The sequence below is a fragment of the Monodon monoceros genome, unplaced genomic scaffold (genome assembly GCF_005190385.1).
Source record: "Monodon monoceros isolate NGI ecotype Baffin Bay Population unplaced genomic scaffold, NGI_Narwhal_1 Super_Scaffold_4, whole genome shotgun sequence".
NCBI lineage: Eukaryota > Metazoa > Chordata > Mammalia > Artiodactyla > Monodontidae > Monodon > Monodon monoceros.
Window position 1 is genome coordinate 23,758,863 of NW_021703781.1, and position 13,190 is coordinate 23,772,052.

The following is a 13,190-nucleotide window of genomic DNA, read 5'->3' on the forward strand; positions in this document are numbered from 1 at the left end:
TACAGATTGCCAACAAACACATGAAAGGATGCTGAACATCACTAATCATTAGAGAAATGCAAATGAAAACTACAGTGAGGGGCTTCCCTGGTGGCGCAGTAGTTGAGAGTCCGCCTGCCGATGCAGGGGACATGGGTTCATGCCCCGGTCCGGGAAGATCCCACATGCCACGGAGTGGCTAGGCTCCGGGAAGATCCCACATGCCACGGAGCGGCTAGGCTCGTGAGCCATGGCTACTGAGCCTGCGCGTCCGGAGCCTGTGCTCCGCAACGGGAGAAGCCACAACAGTGAGAGGCCCGCGTACAGCAAAAACAAAAAACAAAAACAAACAAACAAACAAAAAAACTACAATGAGGTGGACTTCCCTGGTGGCGCAGTGGTTAAGAATCCGTCTACCAATTCAGGGGACATGGGTTTGAGCCCCGGTCCAGGAAGATTTCACATGCCGTGGAGCAACTAAGACCATGCACCACAACTACTGAGCTTGTGCTCTAGAGCCCATGAGCCACAACTACTGAGCCTGCGTGCCATAACTACTGAAGCTCACGTGCCTAGAGCCCATGCTCCACAACAACAAGAGAAGACACCACAATGAAAAGCCCGCACACTGCAACGAAAGAGTAGTCCCCGCTCTCCGCAACTAGAGAAAGCCTGCACTCAGCAACGAAGACCCAACACGGACAAAAATAAATTAATTTTTAAAAAAACAACTATAATGAGGTATCACCGCACACAGGCCATCATCAAAAAATCTACAAACAATAAATGCTGGACAGGGTGTGGAGAAAAAAGAAACCTCTTGCATTGTTGGTGGGAACGTAAATTGATACAGTCACTATGGAGAACAGTATGGAACAGTTTTTTCCTTAAAAACTAAAAACAGAACTACCATATGACCCAGCAATCCCACTACTGGGCATATACCCTGAGAAAACCATAATTCAAAAAGAATCATGTACCACAATGTTCACTGCAGCACTATTTACAATAGCCAGGACATGGAAGCAACTTTAGTGTCCATGAACAGATGAATGGATAAAGAAGATGTGGCACATATATACAATGGAATATTACTCAGCCATAAAAAGAAACGAAATTGAGTTATTTATGTAGTGAGGTGGACAGACCTAGAGTCTGTCATACAGAGTGAAGTAAGCCAGAAAGAAAAAAACAAATACCGTATGCTAATACGTATATATATGGAATCTAAAAAAAAAATGGTTCTGATGAACCTAGGGGCAGGACAGGAATAAAGACACAGACGTAGAGAATGTAATTGAGGACACGGGAGTGGGAGAGGGTAAGCTGGGACGAAGTGAGAGAGTGGCATGGACATATATACACTACCAAATGTAAAATAGATAGCTAGTGGGAAGCAGCTGCATAGCACAGGGAGCTCGGTGCTTTGTGACCACCTAGAGGGGTTGGATAGGGAGGGTGGGAGGGAGACGCAAGAGGGAGGGGATATGGAGATATATGTATACATATAGCTGATTCACTTTGTTATACAGCAGAAACTAACACAACATTGTAACACAATTATACTCCAATAAAGATGTTTAAATAAACTGCATTAATTTAAACATTAAAAAACATTAATATCGAGATGAAGAGTGGCCCCTGCTTGCCACAATTAGAGAAAGCCCTCCCACAGAAACTAAGACCCAACACAGCAAAAATAAATTAATTAATTAAAAAAACAAAAACAAAAAAACCCTGACAACTGGAGCCCTTGTACAATTCTAGGAGAATGTAATGGTACATCTACTTAAAAAAAAAAAAATGCAATAGACCAAAAGCCATTGAATTGTATACTTTAAATGGGTGAATTATATGGTATGTGAATTATATCTCAATAGAGCTGTTAAAAAAAAGAAAGACTGGGGCTTCCCTGGTGGCGCAGTGGTCGAGAGTCTGCCTGCTAATGCAGGGGACATGGGTTCGAGCCCTGGTCTGGGAAGATCCCACATGCCATGGAGCAACTAGGCCCGTGAGCCACAACTACTGAGCCTGCGCGTCTGGAGCCTGTGCTCCGCAACAAGAGAGGCCACGAAAGTGAGAGGCCCGCGCACCGCGATGAAGAGTGGCCCCCACTTGCCGCAACTAGAGAAAGCCCTTGCACAGAAAGGAAGACCCAACACAGCCAAAAATAAAAATAAATAAATAAATTAATTAAAGTACCCTTAATTTAAAAAAAAAAGAAAGAAAGACTGGGAAACTGTGGGATTATGACTATAACAAGAACAATCTCTTGATCTATTAACCTTGTAATTCTAAATAGAAGTAATAGAATTTAAGAACAGAAATAGAAGAAATTTGTTATGATAAATCAGCCTATACTAAATCTTTTGGGTTAATACTCCATATCATCTGTTTGATCACTTATAATTTAATTTTTCTGTATTTAACATTAATTTTACAGGTCTGCACTTTTCCAACTACTTTCCTCTTTTTGGATATCAGGACATTTGTCTCTCTCTGGTTTTTATGATTTCTCAAAGATTAACAACAGTGACTCTGAGATCATCAGCCAGTTAATTCAGTACTCTGAAATTCAACTGAGCCTTAAAATTTAAATTCACTTTAAAATGATCATTCTTGCCATCTGGACTAGTTTGTAGTTTACAATTTGCTATATACTTACTAGCTTGAAAACTATTGTCCTTGCTGCTAGTAATAATCTATAGAGTGCTTATTTTTTAAAGAACTTTAGAATTTCTCAAAAATCCTATAAATAGGTTAAATAGAAATTAATATACCATTATCCTATTTTACAATAGGGAAACCGAAGAACAGAGAAATTTAAATTATTTACCCAAGGTCAAAGAGCTACAATGAACCAAAATCTCCTATTGCAGCCTAGGGCTCTTTTCATAAGGTCATGTAGATCTCTAACACAAAATTACTTAAGACAGCACACAAAGCTTCTTGCTTAAAAACTGATTTTTCAGTTAGTGGTTGACAGGGGGTTAAGGAGTGGGTAGATGCAAAGGAAGTGGGTATAGCTGTAAAAGGGTAATATGATGTATCCTGTGGTGATGAAAATATTCTGTACCCTCACTGTATCAATGTCAATATGCTGGTTGTGATTTGGCACTACAGTTTTACAAGATATTACCACTGGATGAAACTGGGTAAAGAGTATATCAGACCTCTATTTCTGTGTGAATTTTGAGAAGTATCTCAAAAGAAAAAAGTTTACTAAAAAAAATTAATAATTGATATTTCTTTTTTAAGCCAACTTAATTTTAAAGAAGCTTACTTAAAGTGAATAGTTTAGGTAAATTAAAACAAAAAACAAAATACAATCATGCATAGGGCTCTGAAAGCCAGCACAGGGGACTTAAAAAGCGGCTAAGTCCCATTAACTAAAGCTTTAAAAAAGCCATAGAGATCCCTGGAAATTAAAAAGGAACCCCCAGGATTTTTGTTTCCCAAAGAAGCAAAATAAAACAAGACAGTATAGGAAATAAACTATTAAGTCACCTCAAAACGAATCACTAGAATAAAGTTAAAACCACCAAAGCTTTCCTCAACCATCGACACACTTTACTGCAAACCTCAACTTAGAGAAAAAAATGAATGTGCACATGTGTCACCTTCAACTTGATATTCACAACCACACATTTCAAAAGAGTCCCAAAATTGCTTCTGTTTATTTGCTACTCACAAAGTGCCTGAAGCTTCAACCATTTCCTGCTTCTCCCAGCTGCAGGACTTGCAATTAGGAAAACATTCACTCAGCATCTAGAGCAGGTCTGGTTAGAAGGATGAGCTCATCCCTTCAGATGTGCACCTGATCCTCAGGAAGTTGCTCCTCCTCCAGCCAGCAGGTCTTTGTATGTTTAAAGTGACACCCACAACCTGTGTAACCACTTGGCCAGAGCCAGAACAAGTCCTTCTCTATACATGCCTACTGCCACGGAATCATTTCCTCCTCTGGCCACCTCACATAGACACAAAATTCAGGCGGCAGCATAGCAGTAGCAGCTGCTGCTGCTCCCAGTATGGCCTCACTAGAGAAGGATTTCATTTTCAGCTTATAATGGAGGTCAGGTTCTTCACTTCTACCCTGTGAACAGCACACTATTTGTTTCAACAGGTCCTTGCCCAGAGTCAGACGTGACGAATCACCCTCTTCAGAACTTACAACTCATTTTCTTAAACCAGGAATGTAATACTTCTCCATTCTCTTATTCTGCTTGTCTTGTCTACAAGTCTCAATTAACAGAGGCAGCTAAATGCACTATATGCATTTACAGCTAAATGCTCCAAACCCAAGTTTTCCCCTCAGTTTCACTACTTCTAAGAAAACATTTACTCTGCCATAGCTGTCCATTTATTGGTAAAACACATAATAATACTAACTCAAAAGATATGTAGAATTCACTTCAAAGTGATGTAATATTGGTACTTTAATTATCTTCAATCAAAAGTACCTGGGTACTGGGCTTCCCTGGTGGTGCAGTGGTTAAGAATCCGCCTGCCAATGCAGGGGACATGGATTCAAGCCCTGGTCCGGGAAGATCCCACACGCCGCGGACCAACTGAGCCCGTGTTCTGCAACAAGAGAAGCCACTGCAATGAGAAGCCCGCGCACCGCAACAAAGACAAGCCCCCACTCACCGCAACTAGAGAAAGCCCGTTCACAGCAACAAAGACCCAACGCAGCCTAAAGTAAATAATAAAATATATATATATATATTTTTTGCAGTACACAGGCCTCTCACTGTTGTGGCCTCTCCCGTTGCGGAGCACAGGCTCTGGACGCGCAGGCTCGGCAGCCATGGCTCACAGGCCAAGCCGCTCCACGGCATGTGGGATCTTCCCGGACCGGAGCACAAACTCGTGTCCCCTGCATCGGCAGGCGGACTCTCAACCACTGTGCCACCAGGGAAGCCCTAAAATAAATTTTTTTTAAAAAAGTACCTGGGTACCAAATAGTCATTCAACAAATATTTCTGTGCACCTATTATATAAAACTGTCTGACGGTGCTGAACTGGGCTTTCAACTTAAAAAAAAAAATCTAATAAATAGCCCTTCCCATCTCAGCCTTCCACAGGACCTTTGCAGTATTTTTACCTCTGTCATGGTAAGCTTCTAATACACTAACAGGCTGAGTTAGGAATATAAACTAGTCAGAATAACATCAAATTCATTAGTGGTTACCTTTGAGAGATGGCAAGGGACTTGTGATCAAGAAGGAGAAAACAAGGAGCCTTCAACTTATTTAGTAATATTTAATTTGCTGGATAGTAGACACAAGGTTCCTTATTGTATTATTCTTCTTAAATGTCTTAAATAATAAATAATAAAAATTTTTAAACAGAGAACTTCTGAGCATCAAAAGACACAGTCAACAGAGTGAAAAGACAACCCACAGAATGGGAGAAAATATTTGCAAATCATTTATCTGATATGGAGTTAATATCTAGAATATATAAAGAACTCCTACAAGTTAACAAGTGATTGAAAAGTGCACAAAGGACAATAGACATTTCTCCAAAGAAGATATACAGATGGCCAATAAGCATATGAAAAGATGCTCAACATCACGAGTCTTTAGGGAAATGCAAATCAAAACCAAAATGAAAATTGAAAACACCCATAAGGATGGATACTATCAAAAAAAAAAAAACAGAAAATAGCAGCTGTGAATGAGGATGTGAAGAAACTGGAACTCCTAGTGGGAATGTAAAATGGTACAGCCACCATAGAAAATGGTAAGGCAATTCCTCAAAAAAATTAAAGACAGAATTATCATACGATCCAGCAATTCCACTTATGGGTATATATCCAAAAGAACTGAGAGGACTGGCCAAGATGGTGAAGTAGGAAGATCCTGAACTCACCTCCTCCCACGGGCACACCAAAATAACAACTATTTACAGAGGAAATACTGATGAGAAAAACTGGAAGACCAGGAGAAAAGATCTTCTACAACTAAAGAAATAAAGAAGGAACCACAAAAAGTTGGGTAGGAGGGGTGGTGACATGGTATAGTCAAAACCCATATCCCCAGGTAGGCAAACCACAGGTGGGAGGACAACTACAGTTGAAGAGGTTCTTCTCAAGGAACAAGGAGTCCAAGGCCCACAACCAGCTCTCCAGGCCTGGGTCTTGCACCGGGACAACAAGCCCCACATTTGGCTTTGAAGGCCAGTGGGGCTTACTTTCAGGAGAGGCAGAGGGTTGTGGGAAATAGAGACTCCACTTTCAAAGGGTACACACAAAATCTCGCACACTCCAGGACTCAGCACAGAAGCAGTAATTTGAAAAGAGCCTGGGTCAGAACCCCCTGCTGATCTTGGAGAGCCTCCTGGAGAGGCAGGAGACAACTGGAGCTCATCCTGGGGACAAATACACTGGCAGCAGCCATTTTGGGGAGCTCATTCTACCATGCGGACATTGGTACTGGCAAGCGCCAATTTGGAATCCACCCTTTAGTTTATTAATGCCGAGACCCAGCCCCACCTACCAGCCTCTCAGCACCAGTACTGGGACACTTCAGTCCAGCCGCTAGCCAAGCAGGAACACAGCCCCACCTACCAGTAGACTGGCCAGAGACACTGGGACACAGCCTCACCCACCAGTGGGCCAGCACTAGCCTCAGGACCAGCCTCTCCCACCAGTGGGCAGGCACCAGCAGAGGAATCCAATACCAGTAGGCTGATACCACCTTCAAGATACCCAGGACCCCACAGTCAACCATATCAGGAACCTGCCCACCCCCACGCCCCTGGGCCGTGGCCCTACCCACTAGCAATCTGACAACAGCTCTGCGACACCTTGGACTCCTCAGCTGGCTGCCTCAGGATCCAGCCCCACTCACCAGTGGGCCAATACCAGCTTGGGACACCCCAGACCCCACAGCCAGCTCTGTCAGGAACTAGCCCTACCCACAGGCAGGCCAACACTAGATCCAGGACCCCCAGCCCCACAACCACCCACCCTGGAACATGGCTCTGCCCATCAGTGTGCCAGCACTAGCCCCAGGACCCCTGGAGCCCCAGAGCCAGCCTCCTCATGACCTGGCCCCATACACCAGCAGCCAGTAGCCTCTGCACAAGTCAGGACATGGCAACCAACCAGAGAGGGGGCCAGCCACACCTACCAGACCACCCATAGTAGTCAACCCACCACAACAGAAGGACCCACGCACATAGCTCTGGTGACCAGAGGGAAGTGCACTACTGGGATGCATAGGATGTCTCCTACAAAAGGCCACTTCTCCAAGATCAGGAAACATAACCAATCTACCAAATATATAGAAATAAAAACAGCAAATTAGGCAAAATGAGGTGACAGAAGAATATGTTCCAAATGAAGGGACAAGATAAATCTCCAGAAGAACTAAGTGAGTGAAGATAAGCAATCTACCCAATAAAGAGTTCAAGGTAATGATTGTAAAAATGTTCAAAGAAAAAAAAAATGTTCAAAGAACTCAGGAGATTGGATGAAAAGAGTCAGAAGTTAGAAGTTTTTAACAAAGAGTTAGAGAATATAAAGAAGAACCAAATGGAGTTGAAGAATACAATAAATAAAATAAAAAATACACTAGAAGGAATCAACAGTAGATTAGATGATACAGAGGGATGGATCAGCAAGCTGGAAGACAGAGTAGTGAAAATCACTGAAGCTGAACAGAAAAAAGAAAAAGAAATGAGGACAGCTTAAAAGACCTCTCAGACAACATCAAGCATTCTAACATTCACACTGCAGGGGTCCCAGAAGGAAAGGAGAAAGAAAAGGACAGAGAACATATTTTGAGATATAATACCTGAAAACTTCCCTAACCTGGAAATGAAAACAGACATCCAGGTCCAGGGAGCACAGAGAGTCTCAAGAGGATCAATCCAAAGAGGACAACACACAGACACATTGTAATCAAAATGGCAAAAATTAAAGATAAAGACAGAATATTAAAAGCAGCAATGTAAAAGCAACAAGTTACAGATGAACTCCCATAAGGCTATCAGCTGTCTTTTCAGCAGAAACTCTGCAGGCTAGAGGGAGTGGCACAATATATTTAAAGTGATGAAAAGGAAAAACCTACAACCAAGAATACTCTACCTTTCAAGGCTTTCATTCAGATTTGACAGAGAAATCTAAAGTTTACAGACAAGAAAAAGCTAGCTAAAAGAGTTCAGCACCACCAAACCAACTTTACAGAAATGTTCAGCGGACTTCTCTAAGTAAAAAAAAAAAAAGTCCACAACTAGAAATATAAAAACTACAAAAAGAAAAATCTCATTGGTAAAGGTAGTAAACCAACCACATGTAAAGCTAGTAGAAGAGTTAAAAGACAAAAGTACTAAAATCATCTGTATTCACAATAAGTAGTTAAGGGATACACACAGATGTAGCATATGATGTCAAAACCAGCAAACATGGGTGGGGAGTCGGGGGGGAGTAAAAATGCAGGGCTGTCAAAATGCATCTGAATTTAAGAGATCAGTAACTTAAAATAATCACATACATATAGATATATAGCTATATATAAACGTCATGGTAGGGACTTCCCTGGTGGCACAGTGGTTAAGAATCCGCCTGCCAATGCAGGGGGCACAGGTTCGAGCCCTGCTCTGGGAGGATCCCACATGCCGCAGAGCAACCAAGCCCGTGTGCCACAACTACTGAGCCTGCGCTCCACAAGCCACAACGACTGAGCCCCTGTGCCACAACTACTGAAGCCCACATGCCCAGAGCCCGTGCTCCACAACAAGAGAAGCCACCGAAATGAAAAGCCTGCGCACCACAATGAAGAGTAGCCTCCACCTGCTGCAACTAGAGAAAGCCTACGCGCAGCAACAAAGACCCAATGCAGAAAAATAAAATAAATAAATAAATAAAATTTTCAAGATATTAAAAAATAAATAAACCCCATGGTAACCACAAGCCAAAAATCTATAATAAAACCACACACAAAAAAAGAGAAAGGAATCCAAACAGAACACTAGTCATCAAATTACAATGCAAAAGATCAAAAGAAGAATGATTACACTTATATGTGGGATCTAAAAAACAAAACAAATGAGTAAACAAAACAAAACAGAATTATAGATACAGAGAACAAATAAGTGGTTTCCAGAGGGAATGGTGGCTGGGGGGAGAAAAGAAATAGGTGAAGGAAATTAAGAGGTACACACTTCCAGTTGCAAAATAAATGAGTATGGGTATGAAATGTACAGTCTGGGGAATATATTCAATATCTATGTAATATCTTTGGTGACATATCATAACTAGACTTAGCATGGTGATCATTTTGAAATATATAGAAATATCGAATCGCTATGCTGTGTAACAGGAACTAACATAGTGTTGTAGGTCAATTGTACTTCAAAAACAAACAAACAAACTCATAGAAAAAGAGATCAAATTTGTGGTTACCAAGGTGGGGAGGGGGAGGAGGAAGAACTGGATGAATGCAATCAAAAGGTACAAACTTCCAGCTATAAGATAAATAAGTACTAGGGATGTAATGTACAACATGATAAATATAATGAACACTGCTGTATGTTATATATGAAAGTTGTTAAGAGAGTAAATCCTAGGAGTTCTCATCACAAGGAAAAAATTTTTTTCCATTTCTTTAATTTTGTATCTACATGAGATAATGGATGTTCACTAAACTTACTGTGATAATAATTTCATGATGTATTTAAATCAAATCACTATGCTGTACAACTTAAACTTATACAGTGCTGTATGTCAATTATATCTCAATACGACTGGGGAAAAAAAAAAGAACTGAAAGCAGGTTCATAGCAGCATTATCCACAATAGCCAAAAGATGGAAGAAATGCAAGTGAACGGGTAAGCAAAATGTAACATACACATACAATGGAATATTATTCAGCTTTAAAAAGGAAGGAAATTCTGACACATGCTACAACATATATGAACCTTATGCTAAGTGAAATAAGCCATGCACAAAAGGACAAATACTCTATGATTCCATCTATATTAAGTACTTAGAAGAGTCAGATTCAGAAACAGAAAATAGAATTGTGGTTGCCAAGCACTACAGGGAGGGAGGAATGGGGAGTTGTTTAATGGGTGTTGAGTTTCAATTTTGCAAGATGAGAAGAGTTCTGGAGATTGGTTGCACAACAATGTGAATATGTTTAATAAACTGAATTGTACACTTATAAAAGGTTAAGGTGGTAAATTCTACATTGTGTATTTTACCACAGTTTAAAAAAAAGAGAGAGAGAACTAATCAAAATAGGTCTAAACCTGCTAAATATAAATTACTGAGTGAGAAATATTTTAAATCCTAGTTCAAACAGTCTGCTGTTTTTCTCTTCTTTCAAAAATCAATTCAAGCTTGGGACTGCCCTGCTGGTCCAGTGGTTGGGACTGTGCACTTCCACTACAGGGGGCACCGGCTTGATCCCTGGTGGGGGAACTAAGATCCCACATGCTGTGTGGCCGAAGAAAAAAACAAAAATCAATTCAAGCTTTATTGGTGATATTTGTTGAAAAAAACTGATGTGCCATAGGCAATAAATGAATTTATTGCTCTGATCAATTTCATAAAACTGAAGAACCTAATATATTGGGGGTAGCTAATGTACACCTATAGAAGGAAGTCGAAAGTACAAACACACCTCACTTTATTGTGCTTCACTTTTTCATTATTATTATATTTGTTATGGTGGTCTGTGATCAGTGATCTTTGATGTTACTATTGTAATTATTTGGGGGCACCACAAACCATGCCCATATAACACGGCAAATTTGATAAATGTTGCTTTCTTCTTACCACTCCACCAACCAGCTGTCCCCCCTTCTCTTTCCCTCTTCAAGGGCTTCCCTATTCTCTGAGACACAACAATATTGAAATTAGGCCAATTAATAACCCTACACTGGCCTCTAAGTGTTCAAGTGAAAGGAAGAGTCACATGTCTCTCACTTTAAATCAGAAGCTAGAAATGATTAAGCTTAGTGAGGAAGGCATGTCAAGAGCCGAGATAAGCCAAAAGCTATGCCTTATGCATGAAACAGTTAGCCAAGTGGTGAATGCAAAGGAAAAGTTCTTGAAAGAAATTAAAAGTGCTACTCCAGTGAACACACAAATGATAAGAAAGTGAAACAGCCTTACTGCTGATATGGAGAAAGTTTAAGTGGTCTGGGTAGAAGATCAAACCAGCCACAACATTCTCTTAAGCCAAAGCCTGCTCCAGAGCAAGGCCCAAACTCTACTCAATTCTATGAAGGCTAAGAGGAGTAGGGAAGCTGCAGAAGAAAAGTTTGAAGCTACCAGAGGTTGGTTCATGAGGTTTAAGGAAAGAAGTCATTTCCATAACATAAAAGTGCAAGGTGAAGTAGCAAGTGCTGATGTAGAAGTTGCAGCAAGTTATCCAGAAGATGTGGCTAAGACAATTAATAAACGTGGCTACACTAAACAACAGATTTTCAATGTAGACAAAATAGCCTTCTGTTAGAAGAAAATGACATCTAGGACTTTCATAGCTAGAGAGAAGTCAAAGTTTGGCTTCAAATCTTCAAAGGACAGGCTGACTCTCTTGTTAGGGGCTAATGCTATTACCAAACCAAACTCAGGTCCACTTGTCCAATAGGCAGGAAAGCCAATCTACTGACACTAAGTTGTGGTGAAGGAAAGTACAGCATTTATTGCAGGGTGCCAAGCAAGGCAAACAGGTAACTCATGCTCAAAAGACCTGAATTCCCTGATGGCTTTCAGGGAAGGGTTTTTAAAGGCAACATTAGGGGTGAGGGTTGCAGGGTGCCAAGATCAGCTCATGGACTTTCTTCTGGTTGGTTGAAGATGAGATAACAGAATGACATTTTGGAAATTTTAATCATCAACTTTCTGGTTCTAACCAGTCTGGGGTCTAGCACTTGTGGTCAGCATGCAGTCACCTCCACCTGGGTGGTGGTTTTATTTTCTGCAGAACAACTCAAAGATATGCATCAGATTGTTATGTATATCACTTGAGGAGGAACTAGGAGTCCTGTGATTCTGTTTTTATTTATTTATTTATTTATTTATTTATTTATTTATTTATTTATTTATGGCTAAGTTGGGTCTTTGTTGCTGCATGGGCTTTCTCTAGTTGTGGTGAGCAGGGTCTGCTCTTTGCTGAGGTGCGCGGGCTTCTCATTGCAGTGGCTTCTCTTGCTGTGGAGCACGGACTCTAGGCATGCGGGCTTCAGTAGTTGTGGCTCGTGCGCTCTAGAGCACTGGCTCCGTAGCTGTGGCACATGGGTTTAGTTGCTCCATGGCATGTGGGATCTTCCTGGACCAGGGCTCGAACCCGTGTCCCCTGCATTGGCAGGCGGATTCTTAACCACTGCGCCACCAGCAAAGCCCGTGATTCTGTTTTATAGCTGAACTATTGTTTAAGCTATCATTACTTTTCTTGCTTGACTGCTTTTCCTTTGTTTCTGCATTCCCTCACTTCTCTAATTACTAACTGCTTGAGTCTGCTCTGTGGAACTCAAGGAAGGCCTAGGAGACTAAAACGTTTCTCTACAAACAAGAAACAGGGGACACAGAGGGGCTTTTGTACCCAGGAAGGCCCCACAAGGTCCTGCTCGGTTTCAATGCAACTGGTGACTTTGATAGGGATAGGATAGGATAGTTATACAGGTAGTCGTAGAAGTCCCAGTATGGGATTATAGATAGAGAGGGAAACCTAGGAAACTTTGGGAGACCACTGTAAGTTAATGATCGCTCAAGAAAGCTATCGGAATGTCGTGGAACACGGCAGCCTTGCTTAACTATAAAGTGATAAATAAAAGCAGGAGATATGTCCCAGGTCATTAGGTGAAAGAAAAATGTTACCACCCTTCTACTGATTTGAATAAGTGCAATGACAGTCCTAGTTTGACCCATAGGGTCAGACACTGTCCTGCCCAATACGAAGGAGGAGCTAGTGATGTAAGCCTGAGGTCTACTTGAAGAAGGCTGTCTTTTCCCCTCCCCTACTCTCCTTTTATTGTAAAATTGTAGCCCACTTAATCCTTGGGGCAGAGCCTCCTTGCCTGACCACTTGCATCTCTCACAAGCGTCCTTGATTAATAAATCTACTTCTTGCCTATTACTTTGCCTCTCACTGAATTCCTTCTGCACTGAGACACAAAGAACCTGAGCCTCAGTAAGTCCAGACACCAGGTGAGAGATTCTAATTAAAGGACCGTGAGTTCAAGTCCCAATCAG

The 13,190-nt window shown here is 41.3% G+C and overlaps 1 protein-coding gene across 8 annotated transcripts in view; it reads right to left on the minus strand.

Annotated features, from left to right (window-relative positions):
- USP54 (ubiquitin specific peptidase 54) overlaps nucleotides 1-13,190 on the minus strand; it is a 147,834-nt gene that overhangs the window by 114,225 nt on the left and 20,419 nt on the right. For 6 of the 8 annotated variants that reach the window (XR_003796981.1, XM_029244933.1, XM_029244932.1 and 3 more), the window contains exon 1: nucleotides 3,671-3,795. The exons of the other annotated variants lie outside the window; for them this stretch is intronic. The gene's annotated coding sequence lies outside the window, so the exon portion shown is untranslated. Of the gene's footprint in view, nucleotides 1-3,670; nucleotides 3,796-13,190 lie in introns of those variants that run through there. 8 annotated transcript variants of the gene reach the window in all.